The sequence below is a fragment of the Chelonia mydas genome, chromosome 7 (genome assembly GCF_015237465.2).
Source record: "Chelonia mydas isolate rCheMyd1 chromosome 7, rCheMyd1.pri.v2, whole genome shotgun sequence".
NCBI classification, from domain to species: Eukaryota; Metazoa; Chordata; order Testudines; family Cheloniidae; genus Chelonia; species Chelonia mydas.
The window spans coordinates 11,561,535-11,586,081 of NC_057853.1; the positions used below are offsets into that span (position 1 = coordinate 11,561,535).

The 24,547-nt window shown below is 41.9% G+C and overlaps 1 long non-coding RNA gene across 1 annotated transcript in view; it reads left to right on the forward strand.

The window, feature by feature from the left end:
• The window catches only part of LOC122466697, a 62,902-nt gene that overhangs the window by 5,116 nt on the left and 33,239 nt on the right, over positions 1 to 24,547 (forward strand). The gene's annotated exons all lie outside the window — the stretch shown is intronic.

A 24,547-nucleotide genomic window follows, 5' to 3' on the forward strand; every position in this document is an offset into this window, starting at 1 on the left:
AGTAGTGCCATTGCTTTAATGGAACTACTCAAGAGTAAAGGTGACAGCATCTGCCCCTTGTCTCTTAATTACGGCTTAGGTATTTGATAAAATATCAACATTAGCCAATAAACCTCATATTAGAAATGTGTAAGTAGCTGCAGAAACATGTTTAATGGTATGGAGGATGCTGGCTCGGAGAGTCATACCGAATCCTCCTTTGCATATTGCAAACAATTTCTGCTACTCTCTGTGAGCTCTTGCATTCATATTTTATTTCTTCAGTATAAAAGTGATTGTACAGAAGCACTGTCAATGAACCACTACCTGCTCCCAGGAAAGATGGGAGCAGACAGCTGGTGGTTTAAGTTGTTTTCAGAAGAATTTGTAACATGGTAATACTGGCGCTGACAGATCTTAAGACTTTGCATCTTTAGTGCAGTAAGGACTCACTACACTCTGCTTAATTAAAATATGGAGTTTCTATTCAGAAATTATATCTCAGTGGAGTTGTCACTTTTGCAGGAGATTTCAGAAGATGACAAAATTCATTGTTCTGGCGAATGGCTTTCATAATGCATATAGGGTGAATCATGTGATCCATTAATTATCTCAGGCACAAATGTAATTATGTCCTCATAACGTACCTCCTTTCACTCCCACGGTCATTAAATATAATACACATCAGTGAAGGTAGAGCACAGGCCTGTCTGTGTTGAGGGGGAAGGGAGTATGGATTTGTGCTGACCCACTAGGAGCACTGGAAAGCTTGTGCTGCTGTGAGGTAGCTCTCTCCTTCAGTGCTGTATCTTGTGCACTGGGATTTGCTCTATGGCTGGAGCAGATTGAGCCCCTGTTGTGCTGGCCCCACCTTGACCCCTTTTGCAGTTCTTCTTCCAGGGCAGCTATAGTGTGTGTGGTGCTGGGGAGATCAGGGATGAGTAGTACCTGCATTAGGGTGACCAGAAAGCAATCAGGATGGGGTGGGGGGATAACAGGTATGTATATAAGACAAAGCCCCAAATATCAGGACTGTGTCTAAAATTGGGACATCTGGTCACCCTCCCTGCACTCCTCGGAGTTTAAGGGTGCCTGTTCTAAAGCCCATGAAGGCAATGGAAATCTGTTCTTTTCCAGTGGGTTTCAGACAAAGTCCTGGGATTGCGATTGTGTGTGGCGCAAAGGGGTCATAGCGAGGTGTGGGTCTGTCCCTTCATGTTTTAAATGCAAAAAAGGGAGGGGGCGGAAGGATGGGACACAAGTTGTGGGTTTTTTTGTTCTTTTTTTAAAGAGGAAGCCAATAAATCCCTCCCTAGCTTTAGTATAGCCCTTGTGAGAGTGCCTATCCTCCAAGGGTTACAATCATAGAATATCAGGGTTGGAAAGGACCTCAGGAGGTCATCTAGTCCAACCCCCTGCTCAAAGCAGGACCAATCCCCAATTTTTGCCCCAAATGGCCCCCTCAAGGATTGAACTCACAACCCTAGGTTTAGCAGGCCAATGCTCAAACCACTGAGCTATCCCTCCCCCAATGAATGAACATGAGCAGTTGCTCTGTTCTAAATCATGTTAATAATGTACAATATTTGTTACATTTTGCTTGAACACTTGAAAGTTGCTTGTGCTTGACTGGATACTATACACAGCTTGGCCCCTGGAGGGCACCAACAGACAACATTACGTTGTCACTGCCCACCTCTTAGCTGTTTCACACTAACATAGAGCGCTGTGAAATTGGCAAATGTATCTCTTTGCGTGGATTACATTGAACCTTCCTTGCCTTGTGTAATTTGAAATTCAAAAGCCCAATTTCTCAGTGTAATTGAAAAGCACTACATTTCAGGCTTAGTCACTGCCTCAGTATTTCCAGTTAGAGTTCAAATTAATTTATATACCTTTTAAACAGGATAACGAGGTGGTAGTTATATTTACTCTGTATTTCAAGAATCCTGTTCACAGTAGCTGTGTATGATTTAACCCCCCTCCACCCCACACACACGAAAAGTGCATTAAGATTATGCTAAGGGCATGACTTAATCCATCAAGGAAATTCATATTTCAAGGCTGAATCTGGACTGACAGGTCAACCCTACAACTAACATCCATTCCTGTGCAATGGGCCCTTGGAGGGGAGTGGGTGGAGGAATCCTTGGCCCCATGGCAGACCAGCACTGCAGAGGCGATTTCAGTACCTTATCCTGGCATACGTAATCCCCAGGGACCACATGATGGGAGACTCTCCTTCCTTATTCTTCCTCTGACCTCTCTCACCAAACGTGCAAAGGAGGTGGGCTTCTTAACATATGGGGCTGTAGGCTTCCAAGTCCTGCCTACCTCTTTGCTCAGCATATCACACCCCTGTGCCCCCACATACCCAAAGATGGAGGCAAAGGCAGACAATCTTTTGCAGACATGGCACTCACCCCATACCTGAGAGGCAGGTGCTAGGAGGTCAGATCTTCCCTCTGCTCCAGAGTCTTTATCTATTCACTTCAAAGCCACAATCACAGAGTAAAGCCGCCTCTTCCCCCTCTCCTAGAAGGCAGTCAAGTAATGCATCCCTTCTCGTACAAATAAGCTAACAGAGGCTGCACAAGGTCATGTCTGACAGCCCTGAGAACAGAACCGGGTCTCTAATATGACAGACCCAAAGCTCCACCTTTCAGAATGAACATGCCAAATCAGTGTGCTTGCCTGTCTAGTCTACCACTGCTGCTCCGGTCACTAGACGACATTCCCTTTCCAGAACTGGCGTTCTTGATCCCAATATTTTGCAGCCGTTTACCCAATAGCTGCGTAAGCCACTGGTTGAGTGTGTCACATCTCCCTAGTGATGGAGCCACAGAAAAGCTAGCAGTTTCTACTGGAATTCAAATAGAAGGTCCAAGGCTTAAACCCTGCCAATCACGTGTGTGGGGGGGGGGAGGGGGGTTTGAGGGTAGCATTTGGTTTTCCCTCTTTTTGAAAAACTGTTTTATTGAATTCACAGGGAAAAAATCCTTTACAGCGGGTGTTATTGTTAATAAGTATTATCTGTTAATTATCATGTGATCTGCCACAAAACACAGATGTGCCACGTTTTGTTCATTTGTGACACTCTCGGATGGCCTGCGTTACCTCTCAGACCCGGCAATGCGTATGTCAATGAGGCTGCATGGGCACAGCTAAGAGTGGAATGTGTCCTGTGCTGTAAGGCCAGGCTTATGCTTGGCACTTCCTTTGCCAGATGGTCTGAGGGCCTGATGCTCCACTGCTCTGAAGCTTGTCATCCTTCCCACTTGTCTGAAGTGGGAGTAAATGCTAGTTTTCTGATTTGGTTGCCCTTTACACGCACCTTGTACAGGTATAAATAGCTAAAAAAGGACCCTAAACCTGGGCTATACTCTGGTCTCCAATCCTGATGCAAAGTAGCTCCCAGAAGGTCTCTGTGGAGGGGGATCATTGAGTGGTACGCAGCTTCTTTGGAGACTGCAGTGGCAACCATCCTCAGTGACAGGTTCACAGGGTGAGGCCAGGGCACCCTGGTAAACCTCACCCATCAGAACAGCTGTTGGCAGCTGACACTAGTTACAAGAGACTGTTCTTGTATGTGCTGGGGGACTATCCCTGCACTGTGTGGCTTCAGGATTGGGAAAATGCCAGGGACACATTTGAACTCTCCCCACCTCAGCTGAACTGAACGTTGCTTAGTTGCAGCTTAGGAGCACATCTCAGGAGCGTGGCAGTGGATAGTCGGGCCCAAGGCCTGTCTTGTTTCAATGGGTGTGTCTGTAATAAAGTCATGAGCCTTGTGCCAACAGTTCTGCCTGTGCTTTACCTGAGGATCCCAGACAAGGCTGCTCCAACTTCTTCTCTTCGATTCCATAGCTCAAAAAAATTCTCTGTTTAACAGTGTCTGCTCTTTAAACAATCAGGTCAAGTTGTGCTCTGGTCCTCCTGCTGCTCCTATTAGCCAGTCTGGAATTTAAATCATTTGCTTTCCCCCTTCACTAAGTAATGGGCATTTTCCCTCCCCATTAGGCCACTTGTTCTTAACCTGCATATTTTTCCTGCATCTGTTTCACTTTGCTAGTTGCTATTAAACTATATAACTACAGGAAGGTCTGGGGACTCAGCCCGTGAAGATTTCCCTCCACAAATTCCTAAAACAGGGAGTCAATCTTATTTGAAGTTATATCCATGAACAAAGAGGAATGGATTGTGGCACATCATATGCCATGCTGCATAGAAGATCGGGGTGCTGACTCTTGTTGGAGAGAGAGACAGCTCCCAGCAGAGAAGGGGCACAGGACCAGGCCTTAAGTTTGTAATTTAAAAAAGAACCACCTTTGATTTTTTTTTTTTTAAATTCTGTTTCTCAAGTAGCACAAAGGGAGTGATGACCATCTGCAAGCTCTCTGCTGGGGATTCCTCAAGTGTGGGGCAGTCCCCTGGGGGAAGAAGCATGGATGGAGTCTGCTCTGGCAATCCCCCACTTTGATGGATGATCCCTTGGGGAACGTACAGTGTTGGTACAAGATAGAGCAGCCCTCTGGCTGCTCTAAGTGTGTCTGGGGTTGGGATCAGGAAGAGAATCAAGTATCCATTAGGAGCTCCCAGACAGTCCTTATCCACTCTGCTGTGCTCAGCAGAAGCTGAATGGAGTAGCGAATCTGTCCCAATGTATTTTTCTTGAAAGATTAGCCCTTGCGCTTGCTGAGTGAAATCCTCCAATTGCATTTGTTCGGGGATTTGTTCTGGATGGCATCCTTCATGTGTATTTCAATGACAGGCTGGAACATTTCCAAAGGAGATATTCTGCTCTATTGCCTAATTAATAATACATTTGTTTAAAAAAATCAATACATATTTAACTGATAAGCTGGAGTGGCTTCAAAAGGGCTGCTTCAATCCATGGGACGCATCATACAGTGTTCTATTTTGAAAATCCTAAATACTAACAGAGTTAACGCACAAACTGTGTTTGGTCTCCTGGGTGCCCCGTATGCTTTTAAAACACTGGAATAGTTTACGTAGTAGTTTTTCACAGAGATTTTTTTTCCTTAAAAGAAAAGGTAGAAAATATAAAAATAAACAATAAGTGAAGTGACTCAGTTCAGTGAATGCGCTGAGGTACAAATCCTGCTTATCTCACTCCTTGTTTGCAAGTCTCAGATTAGACTCATTCATCTGCATCATAAAGCCACTATGCAATCTGCCATTCTTCAACTCCATAGGCAGTCTCTGGTCCACAGAGCCTCAGGAAAGCTAGTCCTTTGCTCTGAGGAGGGTAGGGGAAAATAAGGTGTAAGGTTACGATGTGGAATGGAGAGTGCAAGTATCTGACATCTTTTGGCTTCCGTGAGATGCTCATTAGTCTTAACGAAGCTCTGAGGCAGGTGACAGTTGCTGCACCACATCTTTAGCTAATGCTTCTACACCAGACATCATTATCTCATAACACTCAGTCCTTCCTTCATGCTCTTAAGTCTGAATTCTTGTGTTTCGTTAGCTCAGTTGAAACTCTGAAAGAGCTCCTGACACTTCACAGAAAACCTGGTAGGTAGCAATTAATTGCTACACCTATGTCCTATATTTTCTGTATTGCTTTCCTTATCCTTTTATTATTGATATTTAGGAAGACTTCTGCTTCTTAATCTTATTACTGCCTGCTGCTTATTTCCAATCCCCATTATTTATAAGAATGAGCTGGACAGTTATTAGTGGAATTTCCATGACCTGTTTTCTTCACCAGGGCAGGCCAATGACATCTGAAACTGGGAAGGTAAAACAAAGGCTTGCTCAGAGCCAGGTCATAGTACTGGACACAGATCACAAAAACCATGAAGGTGAAGCCTGTGCTAAAGAGAAGGGGCCTTACACCCTTCAGTGAACGTGTTAGTGATACAGAAATATTGCCCTCAGAAACCCTGTAGAAGACACATTTTTCTGTCCATTGGGAGTGATGATATGTTTTCACCTCATTCAAAAAGCATGGATGGGTTTGCACTTGATGATGGTAGTTTCCAATCTAGAGAGGGCTTTTACAAGAACTTGTGGGACTAGAACCCACAACCATGGGGGCATGGTTGGGGCTGTTGACACTTTTGCATCATCACTGGAAGCTTAGAGTGGGTTTTCACCAGAGAAACCTATGAAGGTAGGCTCTGTAGATGTGTCACCCAGCGGGGCCTGAGTATCGACTTCTCATGGCCCCCTGATTGACTGCGGCTAGTGCTAAAATCAGGAAGCCAATACTGGGAGGTGTCTGAGTAACAATGCAGCATTCATGCTTGCTTCTGCTGCAGATCTTGCTTGTTGTAGATCTTAGACACTCTGGCTTCTAAATCTGGGTTGTCCCTGACTTTGCTATTTGCTTGCTATCTGTAACTTGGATCCTGACTCTGACTTCTTGGCATTCTGATCTGGCTTGATCCTGGCCCCTCCACTTGTCTCCTGACTGCCACCAAGCAGCTGACTGGTACATACAGGTTGCCCATGGCCCAGCCCTGACAATATCCCACTTCATGAATCTCTACAGCCCCAGGGAACTGGTAGGCATATTTTTTACCAGTGCTGACAAGTTTTAGGTAGTTCTGCTTTTTGCATTCCAGAGGTCCGTGTCAGAAGGGATATAACAGCACTATCTTGGAAGGCTGAGGATGCAACTTTCAAAAAAGCTGCTAGTAAGTGATGCATAGTCCTGGATCCATGGAAAGAGTATTATGTAATCATTATAAATGCTATTTATTTGTAGCACAGTAGAGCCCAGGGGATCCTGTCTGTATCAGGGCCTCACCATGCTAAGTACTATAAAAACACATCACAAAAGATGGTCCTATCCAAGAGCTAACAATCTAAGTACTGGAGTAGAAAAGGAAAATGGTTTTGCTGTTCAAAATTCACTTCTCTGACAACTTACCCTGAACACAGGTGTATTGTGAAGAAACTTCATATAAGCTCTTAGATGTTTCATTCTAAATGTCTGGGTAATATGAGGTGTTGCCGAGCATATGAGGTAAGATGTTCCTTTCAGTCATAAATAGGAATCGAAGGAATGAACTACAAAGAGATCAAATATTGGATTTTTCAAGGCCTCCATTTTGGAAGCACATGACAGGAGATTGAGGTCCCTGGTTGGAGACCACAAATAGGAACTCTTTTTTTTTTTTTTTTTTTTTTTTGATCCATCACCCAATTAGGTTGAGACCTGTATCCATCTATTGATTGATAGAACAGTAGCGCCATTAACATGAGATTGAGATGAATGAGCAAAGTGGATTGAATTCTAAATAGATTCCTAGGGAAACTGACTAGTCTTGATAAATGATCTTTGTCTGAAGGCACAGGGACAGAATCTACCCCCAAACAATCACGTGGATGCAGGACAGTGATGCAGCCACTATTGCAACCTCCAGACCACAACATACGACTTGTGACCACTAGGATTTGCAGAACTGCAGATCACGCATCGACTGCATTTGCTACTCCATCACTCGCTAGGCCCTCTTCTGCCATCACTCGCACCCCATGCTGGCCTATGTGGAGCTGGCATGGAGCCCAGCCCAGGAGGTGTGAATTCCCATGTGCTCTAGCTTTGCAGCGGACCACTTCTGTACAGCAGAACTGCTTTGATTCAACTACACTGAGGTCCTTCCGTGATATTTCTGCATGAGTTAGTTCCACCATAGTGTCTAGTCAAAACTCAGTCATCCTGTGAATAATTGAAGTAGGATGTATCTCAAAGTGAGGGGAGCATTGATGTATTGAATATTCATAGAAAACACTGAAAAAAGGCTTCTTTCCCGCTTTCAAGAGCCTTATTACTGGAGTTTGAATTGCACATGTGCATGACACCCAGGTGTTCAAAGTGTAGATGGTACAAGACGCAAAGGGCATTACAATGCATTTCTAACCTTGTATCTCTTAGAGAAATCTCTCCCACAAGAGGAGATAATCTTTTATTGCAAAGATACTAAATCTTCTTGCTGCGACGAACTGGATTTTGGAAGGGCTGAAAATTCCATTTATCACAATCCTAGTTCACTGGAGCCTTGTTATGTTAAAGGTGAAAGCTGAGGTAGTCAATCAGGCATTAAAGAAGAACATTTTTGAAGGCCTTGTCAATAAGTACTCTCAAAATGATCTCGCATTTAGATTATTCAACAGGTTGGTTAAACTCATTATTTGCTGCCCAGAAATCTTCAGGTGATTATTGACTTGTGTTTAAAGTTAAAACCTTAAGTACATTTGCATAACCAATCTTTCAGGGTGGACAGCTTAAAAGATTTAAAGGTTAGCATGTTTCAAGGGGACTTTTTAGCAAAGATAGATCTTTTAAATACCACTTTGCAAGTTTTCAATGCATTTAAACTGCAGCTCTTCAGGAGTAGCTTCTAAAACTGAAATTACCCCAATGTATGTCACTTGAGGCTGATGTCTTCAGAAACAGTGACACATGTAGATTGCATATATCTCCTTTCCTCCTCTCCATCCCAATTTTTCTTTTTTCTTTTTTAAATAAGTTGGCCAGAGTGGGAATTCTCTCTCTATAATACTTTCAGTTTTTTGGTTCAGTTCTTCACACACATTAGTGATTTCTCAGCTGGACTGAAAGCACTTGTTATGAAGATATTCAACCATTGTCATTGTCAAATTCTCAATGACATGACTATACGCTTTATAAAATTGGACATACATAGTGGACTTTTTCTCATGGAAATTCTAGAGGTGCTTTCTTCTCCCACAATTAAACATGTGTCTTCAACTCAAGAGAAACAAAAGAAGTGATCATCAGATGAGGGACTATAATCAGATGTTTGAAACTACAGCCTTAGTTAAAACCAAACATAAAGGTATGGGATATAGACATCCTAGATTAGCTTTCAAAAACTGACCACTAGACAAGCTAGATTAGCCGTGCTCATCTCTGCATGGCAGCTTGGGTTGCTTGGGAGTCAGACCTCATGCCAAGAAGGATTGAGAAGACAAGACCCCATTACCTAAAAAGGAGGAGTAAAACTCCAACAGAAGAACCCGGGATATTTTGTTAGCCCCTCTTAATGTGGGAATGCTAATGTACACCATCCTGCTAGTAAATTAGGAGTGTGCAAAGTCTTGCTCAGGGGAACCCAGCCAAGGGTCAGAACTTCATCTTGAGTAAACAACCAAAAGATTGGATGTTGATAGGATCAAAGTAAATGAGTGGGGAAAATGGAATATATTCTTAAAAGTTCCTATGGGAATTGTCTCAGCCACAGGGCCCATTAGTGAATATTTCTGGACCACTTACCATTTGCAATTACCATTCTGGACCATTTGCAATTCCAGCTGAGTGAAATTCACCTCTTTAAGCAGTGAAAGTCCAAGTTATTTTTGCTAAACCTTGCTCCTCAAATGTCTCCATGAGGCTTCTGCCACAAGAGGCACCAGCCATGACTCCCAAACATGTCCTGAACTCTCTCCCTCTCTGCAACCCACCTTTGAAGCAGGTCCCTTCGGGGTTTAGATGTCCATCTAAGTGTACATTGTATGGTTCAAAAACACCAGGGTGTAGGAGAGACACTTTTGTGTAGTGATTCGCATGGTTGGGTTTGGAGCCTGGTGTTTGCAGAATATTTTCCACCATTTTACCTAGCTTTATGCAGGTGCACAGGCATAAAACTGGTGTAAGGCAGTGGAGAATAAAGCCCCTTCTGTAAGATTGGTGCTATTTTAGAAACTTGCATATTCTCATCCAAGCTAAACTTTTGAAATGCTGGCATCTTGCTATGCTTTCTGCAATAGAACTGGCTGCTGGATTTAACCATTAGTTTTTATTTTTAGCTTGAAACACAACTATAATCTCTGAGGTTTATGGGTTGCTGCAATTTTTTATTTTTTTATAAAATGTTCTGTATAAATCATATTTCCTCTTTCACATTATTAAGTTTCTTGTCAAAATTTTATTTAAACCACTGAGACAAAGATGGATCTCTCCTCTCCAGATCTGCAAAGTTAGATTTATTTCTTTGGCATGCTTCAGGTTGACTGAAAGCTAATCTGTCCCCTTTTTATGGGCTTTTAGTAAAGCAAGGATTTCTTTGTTTCCCTTTTTCATTCTGCGCTGTCTCTTGGAAATATGTAACTTCACTATGAACTGTAAAAATATAAATATATTTGCCCCAAGGGAGAGAAATAAATGATAACTCTTAATCCAATCTAAAGGAAGTTTTATATCTTTAATTAGTTTTTTAGATTGCACACATGCAGTGATTCAAATAAAATGAACTGTTTGCAATAACGAAAACTCTACGGTCATCTGGGGCCTTGCTGGGAAGAACGCTAATGGCTGAAAGCTTTTTTTGGCCCAACGTCAGTGACAACTAGTTAAATCTGCCCTTCTTTAGAGCTAATTTTCTACCCTAAAATGCCCCTCTAGGGCTCCTATTGTAATTAACCCCATCTCTTCAAATGCAGAATTTGGGTCTTGGCATGTTGCTCAAAGGTTATAGACTAACAGATTAGTTAGTTAATCTGTTAGTCTTTAAGGTGCCACCAGATTCCTTGTTTTTGTGGATACAGACTAACACGGCTACCCCCTGATACTTGGCTCCAAAGGTTGACACTTCAAATAGTAATGCAATCTGCTTTAAAATGATGTCATTAGTCCCTTCAGTGCTCTAATCCTAGATTATAGATTTCAAACTGTTTTGTGAGTATTGTTTGTTGCATTTTTTTAATGCACTTAAGATCTATACCTGCTGTTCTTGTGTATTATGCTACAGTTGTGACCCAAACTGACTGAAGGAAATATTACAGATTATAGGCCTGGCTAAGCCTTTTTGCTTTATTCTTGCTGATGGTCCCAATAAAGTCGATAGAGCTACTTGCATGTGTCAGGCAAGGCAGATTTGACCCTCTATCCATAACTCCCACCATTGTGCCTAGATGTCCTTATTGACTTCACATAGGTGCATGACATCTATCTTGGGCCTAGCCTTTTTGGAAGGTCTGGATTATTGTCCTGTGTCCCTCTGTGAGACCTTGGGAGAGCCCTCTAGGGCCTGCTTTTCAGAGAGATCTTATGGGGGGTTTTTTGTTTTTGTTTTTGCTGGTACACTGGCAAATCAGTTTGATATCTAAATGCTTACAGATGCTGTTCTGATTCATTGTAAGCACAGCAAGTTGCCCACACAAAATTTCCTCCCCCCTCCCTCAAGGGGGAGACAGGCTTAAAGTATGGCAGAAATTGTAGGCCTTACATTTTCTAGGAGGGATTCTAGTCTCTATTCCAGCCATAATCTACTGCTCTAGAGGTGTACAGAGGCTGTGAACCTCTTACAATGAGGCTGAGGGAGAATTCCCCCTGTGCAGGTGCTCCTTTGGGCCACTTTAAGTAGCCACACTAAATAGCCCGACCCTGGTTCCCATTCCATGAGCCCTGGCTGCTGTAACATAGAGTAGGCCTGATCTGTCTAAATTACATTGGAAGGCCATTTCAGCCCCTGCAGCAGCCTAGAATCTGCCACTTTCACATACCTGAGAATGATGTTGCCAGGCTTAATTTATTTTGCGTGCAGGGTGTTTTTTAGAACTGCAGATGATGGGCACCATTCAAACCTGCACATTGTGGGTAGTTAATTTACTACAGCATTTTGCCTGATTTTCTATTCAGCCCAGGAATTACCTGCATTTTAATAGCATCAACTGTACCTAAGCAAAAATGACTATTCTCATAGCTTTTTATGAGTCATTGGTAACTAAATGGCATTTTTAATCTGTGACGTTTGAATCGGGGTGGTTACTTGGAATAGCCCTAGAGGAATTCCTGAATCCTTCCAGTGAACAGACACAGATGGATTCTGCAGTGCACTGTGCCCCTCTATGCCATTTCAGTGGAATACAGAGGACAGGACCAGGCCCCCCCCCCCCCCATAGAATATACACTCTGTAAAGGGATTTCCTGACTACCATAATCTCTTGCAATGGGTCTGTCACTCTCCTCTTAGCCTATAGCAGCCTCTCAAGGGAGATGGGGCATGGTTGGAACTGACAGTACTTGGGTTGTTCTCAGCTGTGGAACAGCCATAACATCTTAACGTAGTTTACAACTGCCCCAAGCCTGCTCTAATTTGTGCTGGGAAAGCTCAAAAGTGGCATAAAATGACCTTTGCCTCTTGCTTTTTCTCCCCCCCCGCCTTCCCCCCACTGGAATGAAACAAGGGAGAATGTGGTGCATACTACTCACTGCTGTTCTTTTGCAGATCACGTGGAATCACTGTCAAAACAATGTCATAAAAGATGTAGCAACATTTGTTCCACCATCAATGGCTATTGAACCCACAAGTTAGTAATAGGGGATCCTCGAAAGACTTGCATGGCTCACTTCAGTTCAGATATGTAATGGGAGGCTCCATGGTTCATAGTTTTTTGTTTTGTTCTTTTTTTCTTTTCTTTATTAAAACATTTGCATGTGTATTTTCCTTAAAATCAAATGTGTTACTGTTTGGGCATTAGGCATACTCTTATCTCCCCCCCAACCCCACAATATCCTTAAATTTGATACTTTAGTTCTAGTTAAATGGATGCTTTTTTCATATATCGGCTTTTTCAAAAAAATCATTCCTGGTTATAGTTAGATAGTGATTTAATTAACACTTCAGCTATCCTTTCTAAAAATACCACTTGATAGATCAAATTACCATGCTGATCACCTGTGAAAACAAAGATCAGAAGTCTGCTGCCCAACCAAGTTGGTGCAGAAGACATCAAAGTAGCACAGTAACCTTTAGACTGAAATCAAATGGCTAGATAATGTAACCTTGAAAAACTAAAATGTTTCAGAGCACAGATATGCAACTTGGATGAAAGCTGGGTTCTGAAAACATTTATGACCATATTCAACATCTGAGCTTAATGCATCAGTGCCGAGGCAATCATAAAATAAGTGAAAATTTCAGCTTGTAAAATGAAAGGCTAAGGAAATAAAGAAAAGAGGAGAACTGGTCAGAAATGGATGACAGAAGAACATAAATATTACTAAATGAAAGAATGTAGACTGATTAGAGATATAAAAGGAGGTGAATATTGTAATGGCTAAGAAAATAAGAGGGTCACATTCTGCTTCCTCTAGAGTGAATGAGCTAGAGAGGGAGTGATACTGACCACCCACACATTCTATTGGACCAAATTCCCAGGTCCTTAATTTTGTACTTGGTCTATATCCAGGCAAACTTCCACTCCTTCACTGGGACTTTTACCTGAGCAATGATCTCAGGATTTGCTCCATCTCTCCGCATAAACCAATAGATAGTTCAATCAGTACTAGATGCCCAATAACAATAAAAACAATTGTTTGTGTGTTTTAGCCTGATGCAAAAGCTGAATGGGATCACTAGAAATCTTTCCAGCGGCTTCAATGGGCTTTAAAGCAGGGTCCTGTTCAGCAAGGGGCACGAGAATATGGAACTTCAAGCACCTGAATAGGTCCATTGAAGACATGAGACTAGTCAACTGCTTAAGTGACACATGCCAAACTGGTAACTTTAGAAAGGCCAATCTAGCGTAACATAATTTATGGTGCTTAAAAACTGGGTGGGCAGAACCCTTCTCTTTTGGTTCCATGCTTGTACTCTGCATATGCCTTAATGTCTGTAGCTAAAGAAGCAAGTATCTTTAGCAAAACTGGCAAAAATTCCCATTTCCATCTTTTCAGAACTGGCTTTGTGTGAAACTTCCCAAAGAAATTGCAAAGCTTCTCTCTGCAGCTAATTTGGGATTTACTCATGTCCAGTTCAAGGGTTAACTTCACCTTTTGAAACTATACCCCCTGGCCTTCCTTGAGGGCAGCTGCTGAAGGTTTCTGGTTCCAGTCATCACCTCTCTTAGGTCTAAGATCTGCATCTCTCTTCTGCCAGATCTGGGGATTAGGCTTTCAGTCCTTCTGCACCTCACTGTGATTTCCCTAGCAGGTCTGACACAAGTCCATTACCTGTGCTTAACCTCTCTCCAAGAGCTATAACAATGTACAGCAATTACTAACTGGCCTTCACAAAGCAAACTGCATTTATTCTTAGAGTAAAAGCATTACAAAGAGAACCTAGACAAACAAAAGAACCTACACGTATGCTAAAAAGCTTACCAGAGGTAACCACAGCTTCAATCTAGGGCTGTGGTAGGTGTGTGTTTTTCAGATTGTACAACTGGGTTTACTCAGGTTTTAAATTGGGAACAAGAACCCAGTTGGACAGTTCAGAGGCTTCTTTGGACAGTTTGGGCCTTTGATCTCATCTCTGGAAACAGTCAATGGCCCTCTGCCTAAGGCCGTTTTTTTTTTTTCATAACCATCATTGTGGAATTTGCATTTACCACTCCCCAGGGATTCTCCCACTTAACACTTATTGTCCCAAAAGTCCATGCCTGTCTGGAACATCTCAATGTAGTGTCTTGAACTCCTTAAGCTTTCTGGGACTCATCTCTCACAACTCCTATCCAGGCTTTGAACAGCACCACAACTTGGACCCCTCTAGGGTGTGTCTACGTTGTGATGATAAACCCATGGCACTGAGTCTCAGAGCCCAAGTCAGCTGATGGGGCCTTTTGCGGCTCACGTTCTGGGGCTAAAAATTGCAGTGTAGATGCAGATGAGCCTTTGAGATGTCCAGGCTGGAGCCAGAGCTTTGAGACCCTCCCCCCTCGGGGGTTCTCAGAACCTGGGCTCCATCCTGAACCCAAACCTATACACTGCAATTGTATAGCCCTGCAGTCCAAGCCCATGAGCCCGAGTCTGCTGATGCAGGCCCGCCGTGGGTCTTTTATGCAATGCAGATTACCCGTAGTGGCAAGTCTCAATAAGAAATTGAAGCTGCTATATCTGCCATCTTGGGGCTTGAATAACATGGAGTTACTCCTGATTAACCTCATTTGCAGACACTCTTATTCCAGAATAAGAATGCCTTGTTCCTGTTTAGCTTAACCTGCTATCGGGGGGTGGGGAAGGCACTCTTTCCTAACCAGAACAAGGCACTGTTCTCCCTGAATCAGTGCCTCCACACACCTGAGGTACTCAGGGACAGCTAACCAGGAAGAACTGAGTAGACAAACCCTTCGTCTTTTAGCTTATGCAGGTGAGGCTTCTATTATTAGTGTGAGTGACCCTGGTTCAGTTCCCACTGATGACCCACAGTGTGTGGCAATTTGTTGTGTTAATGGGGATTCACTGACTCTCCACTGACTGATCTCTGGTCTTTGGCATGGTGATGTATTGCACTACTATCAAGTAACCAGCAGTTTGGCTAATGTGATTTTCATTTGAAAGACAACACCGATCTTGATGGCTCAGAAGACACAATATGGTAGCAAAAAATTGTATAAATCAACCACGGTTGATAGCGGAAGAGTAAGTAAAGAAAACAAATGCAGCCAGATATAGCTGGGCTTTGATCACAGATTACAAAGAGTTCAGTGCATAAAAATACAAAGAATAATGATGTCTTTGAGTTTACAACGCAAGTCCATGTACATCACAAACTATAAAGGGTAAAGGATTAAGAAAAGTGAAAGATAAGTCTTTGCATCATTAATGAAAAATGAGGAGTAGAAAGACAAATGACAAATTTCAGTGCACAGAATGATGATTTTGATGGGTCTTTTATTTTACTGATCTGCTGGTGTGATACAATAAGAGGATTTAACAAGTAAAAGAGAACAAAGGGACAAAACTAGTATGTGCATATCACAAAATATGAGGAAATGGTGATAACAGTTGCCAAAATGAAGATGAACTAAGGGGAGCTATTAAAACATCAGACACATATAGGCTGAATCATAAATCAAACAGTTGAAATCTAAACATATTACAAAAAAGCAAGCACAGTCAATGGGAACTCTGTCTCCATCCTAAGGCAGCTTCTCCTTAGAGTGCCAGCTGGAGGCCTGTTTAACATAGACTGGGGCATAGTTTGACCCACACCCCACTGTAAAGATGCCATGAATGCAGCATCAAGTGTTTGGGGGAGTGAATAATATGTTGCTCATTTCTTGAGAGACAGTAATGTGTTTTGTTGAGTGTGGACCAATTTTAGTCACCTTGCTTTGCACTGGCAGAATAGTTTCTGGACCCACTACTCAACGGATACTGCTCCAGTCCCTGTCTTTTCCCCACAACCATGGTACAGAATTCTGTACTAAGAGCCTTCTAGTTACGTAGTTTCTGATTCTTGTTTTTTCTCTCTCAAATTTCTTTCTTTTAGGGCTGGCAGAAATTACAAAGAATACAGAAGATCTGCTAAATGCTTGTATTGTATTGAGTTCAACATGCTTTTAATCTGCTATATTCTGGCAGTTTTGGATGTTATTAAATTGCACAGCTCATTCCCAGGAAGATTATTTAGCAATGATAGTGGTCTCCATTGTACTCCTCTACCTTAATGTAGTAGCCCTTTTGCCCTTGTTCGTCAGGTGTTTCCTTTTCCTCTCTCTAGGGAAAACTTGCTAAGGTGAGATGGGATACATTTTGTCTCCTAGTTATTGCTGCTTCTAACCTGTTTTCTGAAGTGCTTTACCACCTCATTTCTGGGCCACGAAATGTGGAAAGATGGTTTTTAAAAATCTATAGATCATAAATTGTTGGTAAAATCAATAGAACTAATCTCAAGTTCCTGCTTGAAGGTTTTAAAGAGTCTGTAAAACACATGGCACCGGCAATATGCACCCAGAGTTCCCAAGATTCTCTGAGATGTAAAGCCAGCCCTATTAATAGCATCAGTCTCTTCAAGCAAGCACTGATGGGGGGCCTCTGGCTCCCCATTCCAGCCTCCAACAGGTTGCTGATCCTGCCCTGTGGGCATTCTCCCCTTAGTGTATACATAAGTGGCTCCACAGTGCCCCATCTCATGGACCCGTAAAAGGGGGGAGGGAAACATGGAGGAGGAGGTGCGCTTACAGTATTCGGTGCTATGGGGTTTCAGAGCTGCAAGGAAGCCCAAAGGTAGCCTGGATAAGGCTGTCTTAAGTTAGTAGAGCCCCTGGGGTTGCCCTACTCTAAAGCCCAGAATCAGGTGATGTAAATCTACCTTTGCCCCCACGTCATCCTGGTCTGTGCTTCCTGAGCTGTGCTTTAGGATACATAATACAGTGTCTAGTCAAACCTGTAGGTGATCATCACAGGACTTGAAGACCTAGAATTTGGAGTTCTGGACTTGCAGCCTAGTAGCCTGCAGGATTCTTTTCTATTTCCAATTTCTAGCACCTGGAAACATAAGCACCATAGTAATGTACACTATTCCTGATAGCCTGTAGAAGTTCTGTAGGTACTTGTTGTTTAGCTGTAGTCTTTGAATCAAAGCAGCTGCGAGATGCCATCTGCCTGCTGGTGTCCAGGCTGGCAGAAGAATGACTTGGGGTCCATGTTCTAAAACTACAAAGACCCATTAGACTGCTCTCTCCACATTGATTTGGTAGCCTATGGCTTCTGACAGATTTTACTACATCTCCATGGCTTTTTTCTCACCAGGACTGGGCTAGGGCTGCACTTAAAACTTGCTGTTCTAAAACCATAGCCCAGAGATGTCCCTCCAGTCCATTTCATGTGTTCTAATTATTTGTTTCCAAATGATCCTCAACAGAAAATGTAACAAACCTTCTATAATTTGAAACATATGAACAGAAATCAGAACCAATGTGAGAAATTTGTTTCCTCTTGTAAGTCCAGTAAAAAAAACACACCACCCAAGTGCACTGCATCAGCAGATATGGTTTGTGAATTAGGCTGTGTGCGTTCTATGATGTTTTCCCGTCTGCTTCTACCTCTGATTAGTTTAACACTATCTACTGAATACTGAAATACTAGGAAGCTGTATTGTGTTTGAAATGCAGGTCTTATTTCTCATAGGTTGACCCTATTATGCAAGAATACTCATGAAATACATAAACAGGAAGCTCATTAAGGTCAAAGAGTATAAAGAAAACCATAATTTATTTGTAAAAAAAAAATCTTTTCCACTAGCATATGCAAAAATATATCATGCTGTATTAATTTATGTCAGATTGGTTTTGCTAGCAGACTCTTAGTTAGTCTGGTATCAGAAGGGTAGCCATGTTAGTCTGTATCCACAAAAGAAATGAGGAGTCTGGTGGCACCTTAAAGACTAACAGATTTATTTGAGCATAAGCTTTCGTGAGTAAAAACCTCACTTCTTCAGATGCATGGAGTGAAAATTACAGATAACAGGCATAGATACACTGGCACATGAAGAGAGGGGAGTTGCCTTACAAGTGGAGAACTAGTGAAGTGAGCTGTAGCCCACGAAAGCTTATGCTCAAATAAATTTGTTAGTCTCTCAGGTGCCACAAGTACTCCTGTTCTTTTAGTGGTAGTTAGTCTGGTGGTTAAGGAATGGAAGCAAGAATCAGAATATCTAAAGTCTGCCACTGAGTCGCTGTATGATTGAGGGCAAGTCTCTCAAATAACTGGCGCCTCAGTTTCCCCATCACCAAAATGGTGGTTGACTAGAGCTGGATGGGAATTTTTTTTCCAGATTTCAATTTTTCCCCCTATTCTGTATCATGATGAAAAAATAGAGGGGGAGAGCTCTCCCCAAAATAGCCAAAAGCCTGTTCGTTAGGGCACTCCCCTGGGATGTGGGAGTCCCTTCTCTGAATCAGGCAGACCAAGGACAGAAACCTGGGTTTCCCACATCCCGGGTGAGTAGCTGAACCACTAGGCTATTGGGGTACAGAGAACTCACCCTTTGTTTTTTGTTTCCTCCCCTATCTTTCTCTTGTTTGGAGCAGAAATTATCCTATACCTGAGAACGCTTCCCAGTGAAAGTTTAATCAACACAGATATGTTCCCTCAAACTGTCAATTTTCCAACCCCAAAATTCCAACCCCCCAAAAATGTTTCACTGATTAATTCCTGACCACCTCCAATAATGACACACACCCAATTTTTTAAAGCATTATGCAATTTTTTTCACAGAAGTGCTATCTATTTGCCTTATATTATTACTGCAATCTCACTCACAGCACAGTTTGATAATAACAACAACCCGTTCCCAGGGGTGTATTAGAAGACTATTGGTACACGCCATGGTATGTTCTGGTGCACAAGTTCAAAAGTCCAGTGCTTTCAGGAGAAGTATGCCCATAGCTTATTAATGAAAAGATTGGAGACTATTAGTGTGTGGGCTATTAGTTCATCTTAAAACAGCCAAAAACACAATAAACCAACAAAAATCAATTGTGTGAGGTTTTATGCATCATACACTTCCACTATGAAAATGATAAATTATTTTAAAAATAATACATTAATACCTTCTACTTAATATGTTGAATGTATTTATTTTTTTCCCAAATAAAACTCGTTTTGGTTTTTTTGGTCCCCTCAGTCCATCTCCTGTACCCAGAAGCTTCATAGGCATTTTTGCAGCAGTTGCAGGCCCACCAGCTCACTTTATTTCATAAAATCTGTGGCTGACATTTCAGCCCCATTCCCCTAAATTTGGAATATTAAACAGCTCTCAATTTAGGCTCTGATCCAGCAAACAACCTTGAAACTGACTAACTTTCTAACTCGAAGTTTATTTTTGTAAGAAGAGAAAGCTCCCAAGATTCCCTTTGCTTGGATCCAGAGTTTTCTGGAGTGCAGGCTGTTTCAATCTTGTGGTATATCTTAGCAGAGAATGACAAATGTGTTTAAAATGTGCTAAATTATGCATTGCTGTCTTCAGCAGTACACACCACTGGCCATGAAAGACTATGAGAGGAGACCAAAACCTTCATTTTAGGGGCTAATCCTACAACCCTTTCTCATGCAAGTGTGAGCTGCCAGGGTTTGGTGCATATCTTTTATATCCGCGAGAATGTTGCTGAGCACTTTCAATGTCCAATGAAATCAATAGATGTAGAGGCTTCTCAGCACCTTGCGGAATCCAGCCCAAGGAGATCAAGAACCAAATATGTTCCTGTACATTACTAGTGTATTGTGAATTTCAGTAGCTTTTATTTTCTCTTTTTTGATTAAATTGTGAAATAAAACCACCTAGCAGTAAGAGCATTGGGATCCCTTAGGTGGCACAGAAAAAAAGTTGACTTTCTGGATTTGTAGAGATTAGAGCCAATCCTACAAATGTGTCTGGGCTTAGGATTTATCAGTGCTCAGCACCTTGCTGGATTGGGTCTTGGATAAATAATAAATAGCAATATCATTTATTCATCTAAATTTCCCTGACTGCCCACTGTCTTGCATTGTGTGCACTCTTTATACCAGGTGTACCTTGTGTTGTCACGCAAAGTGAATATAAAACTCTGCCCGCAGGGTAAGTGAGTAGAGACCTGTGCTTTGGTAGCCCTTTACATCTGTTCTGTACTCACTTTGCACAGCTGTGAATGATGACACAGGGTACAAGGCAGTGTTCGATCAGACCTCACGTGCAATTTATTAAAGGATTCTACTTTTTGTGTCATTCATAGAAAACTTAGTATTTGACCTGCATTAAGTAACATTTTTGTAGTATGAGGTTTTAAATAGTGTCTTGGAGATCAAACATTTCCACTAGAACTATTCTATATAAAACTCCTTGTCAGAGTTATTTTGAAAGTAGAAATCCCACCAACAGCAATGTGATTTATTTATTAAGCGTCAACAAATGTAAGAGGTCTGTCTCCTTGTCATCTGCTAGATGCTGTTGCATATTATACATTCTCTTTTTACATGCTGGATACATAATTTGGATCTTGTTGATGCATTTAGGGGCCAGCACATCTAAGGCTGAGCAACCATGAGTCAGGTCTAAGGTCAGGGAAATAATATGAAGCAGTGTCTTTCTCCAATCATTCTACTTGACGTGCATAGAGTAGTTGGCTGAATAGCTTGAGGGAAAGTATAATACATCGTAATAATCACATTAATCATTTTTCTTGCTGTCTTGAGACAATGTTGTGATAACCATAAACTAAAATAGCTTAAGACAAGGCCAAAATAAAAGCTGCTAAGAATACCAGTGGTCATTTTTGGAGATAATCATGGTCAATTGGCAGGACTGTATAGAGAATTACAAAGACATTTTTATGTCTAATTTTTTTAAATCAGGAATTAAAGTCAAGTAATCCTGATGAAATAATGTATATAGCACTACCCCTGAACATAGTGTTGTCTGTAGCTATTGGACTAGAAATGTATGTAGCCGAATCAATGAAGTACTGTACACAGCTGGATGCAAACTATGACATTGCTTTCTGCAGCGCTAAGGTGCAGTAGGCAGAAAATCTCCATTTAAGAGGTTTGGTATTCAAATATTATAATACAATCAAAGGTGAACACGTTGAACAAGTATTGTAGTGTAAATACAAACCATTCTGAATGAACCAACATAAAATTGTAATGCCCTTTATTAAATGTAACCATAAAATTTAGGCTTGTTGAAAGTATATATAATGCTCCCTTCCAGCCCTAGTTTGCCCTATCAGTGGGGTTTGAACCCTGGATCCACAGCAGTAGCAGCATGAGTTTCTGCTGCTTGAGATAAAAGAGCAATTCTTTCAGCTCTTTTACTAGGCGCTTATTCTCTTCGGTGGAGCAGCAACCAAAGGGGGGCAAAGACAGACACGCTGATAGCGTAGGTTACATGCATCATTTTCACTTTAAAGATTTATAGTCACCATTACTAATGGCACATGGCATTTGTTGATTGGGCGGTGTACAGTAGATACAGTCTGTGATGTGTGCACAGCGTTTGATTTGAATATAATATCTACTGCCGTGTGAGGATGCCACAAAACCGGGATGAGTGGTACTCATCTGAACAGTTCCCCGAACAGACACCCAAGTTTTAGGCTCGCAACTAGTTATTGTATCATTAAAAGTTCTGATCCTGCATTCCTTCAACACCAACTGCTCCCCCTGAGGTGTCAGGAATGCAAGACTGAAGAATTTCAGATAGGACTGCAGAAAAAGCAAATGATGGGCAACCAACTAGAATACTCAGCAGATAGACTACTGCCTCTCCATCTATGCAGGACCGATTTATGTGAATCTCCTGGAGAATGTATAGATGGGTGTACAGCTTTAGAACAATGAAGAGGAATTATTTTCAAGAATGGATTCATTGATAGCATAGCCTTTTACCATCCCTACAAGGCTTATGTTGTTGACGACTTGTACGTGGCCTTTAATTCCTCTTTTCTCTCCACCTCCCCCCGCCCCCCGCCACAAGTGTGAAAATGGTAAAATATGTCCTTGGGGCTAGGGAGGTGGGAAATTGAAGGCTTCTTAATGCTAAAAAGTTCAGTTGCAATCCGGGCGTCCAAACTATGTAGCAACTACCTAAGGTCTTAAAAAATGTGATAATTTTACTGCAAAATGGATAGTTCATCTCTATAGAGCATAAAAGTGTCATTGATCTCTATGATGAATTGAATCTCAGTATTTGAAAATATAGACCTTGTTTTTTTTCATTAGAAGGATGACCTTGCTTCTATTGTAAATCAAAAGTAACTGGGGATTTGTAGCTCTTATAAGAGCTACAGGGGAAAAAAAAAACCCATTATTACTCTGGAGCTGCAGACCATTTTGGAGTTGAAGGAATCGAAGGGGTGAGCTCTTCAATTTCATTAGGTTTACACGGGGATAGATTTGATTTTCTGTCCAATACTATGTATTGCACACCCTCCAAGGTATGAGATGAAGGGAGCAGCAGTAGACAATTTGGTCTCCTACTGGGAGGGGGAGAGGAAAGGGAGGTTCTGCCTCAAGAATTATATCCTGATACTTAAAAATAACTCCCAAAGTTGCTCTCCAGTCTGACTCCTGGTACCAGCTTTGTATTAATATCCCATAGAGTAGTGGTTCCCAAACTTGTTCTGCCGCTTGTGCAGGGAAAGCCCCTGGCGGGCCGGGCCAGTTTGTTTCCCTGCCGCGTCCGCAGGTTCGGCCGATCGCGGCTCCCACTGGCTGCGGTTCGCCGCTCCAGGCCAATGGGGGCTGTGGGAAGCGGCGGCCAGTACGTCCGTGGGCCCCTCTGTTTTATTCACAAATACTTCAATGGTGCACAAAGCCAGACAGTCAAAATGTATCTGACTCTGCTTCTTTTACACTTTGAACCAGACTGAACAATTGTTATCATTTGACACAGAAAAATGGTTTCATTTCATAAATGGGAACCATGCACATAGGTTTGAGAATTAAATGCACAATATGGTTTTGACTGGTCGTGCATTTCACAGCTTGGGACCTGCTCCACAAGTGACCAGTGCAACTGAATTTCCTAGTGCCAGTGAGAATCTTAGCACCGTATTTTGCACTACTTAGATCCTGTTAATTAAACTAGATAGAATGAGAGTAAGTTGTTAGCTCTTTTCATCCATTGATCTAAAATCACTTTTCAAAAGAAAGCATCTTCATCTCCATTTTACAGGTAGAGAAACTGAGGCACAGTGAGGTTAAGTGAATCAGAGAAAAGGTCAGAGGCAGGTCTTTTAACCCATTCCCAGTGTGATGCCTTATCCACTAGACCATGCTGGCTCCTTACAGTAAATGATTTGACAAGGTACATAGGTATGGTCTATATAAACACAGACAGGAAGAGAAAGCCAGAGCCTAGAAATGTTTTTCTGCTGTTAGAAAGCTATTTTGCTGCTGTGGAGATTCAGGCTTTGCTTTGGTGCTTGTAACAATCACAAGAACCTCAGTCATGCTAAGGCCTAACAACTGTTCAAGCGAGTGCACTATCAGATCTGCCCATCTTCTTTATATAAGGGAAGATGAGGTTGCTATTAAAGTTTTGCAGTAGTGGGAGAGTTTCATGAAGCGGGGGTATATATTGCTTTTTGACTGAGGCAAATGGAGTGTGTTAATGACAGCATAGAGATGATGTGAAGGTGACAAGAAATACTGGGGATTTTTCCTTTAACTTCTCATTTTCACTTTTTTCAAGGATTTGGCTAGATGGTGTATGTCTTGGTGAAATCTTAACTGTCCAACCAAACAAGCTTTTTGCTTGAGTTAATTTAATAGGTCACCACAAGAGCCTGTTCCTACATTAATGCCATGTCACAATCTGCCCAGTGGTGCCCCTCAAATGAATCACCACTAAGTCAGACAGTAGCCCAAGACTTTCAGAATTAAATCCCAGCAGAGGTTCCAAGTCACAGATGAGAAGGCTTCAGACTGAAAGAATCAGATACAGCTGATGCTGTTTAGTTTTAGGCCTGTTGTAATAATTGGGGCTTGACAGGCCTACCCCAGTTGTAAAACCCTTTAAGGGGGGTTCTATTACTTTTGGTGACAGGGTGAGTGCTTGATATTTTTTTTTTTCAACATAAATATTTGTTCTTTTAACGTTAGCTTTTTTTCTGCCTAACTTGGGACTGTCGTGAAATCTCTCTAGCTGTTCAGAGTACACCCCACATTTATAATCTCTCTAAAACACTTGGCTTTCTAGATGCTATTGGCAGGTGTTTCACTCTCAAAAGAATTTAAAATCATCCTGTGCTTACTGCAGCTTGGGCCGTTATTGTGTCATGCTGAAATTATTTTTGTTTTGGCATTTTGCAAAATGAGCAAAAACTCCAGTGATCTTGTGTAATTTTATGAAGACAGGAGTCAAGA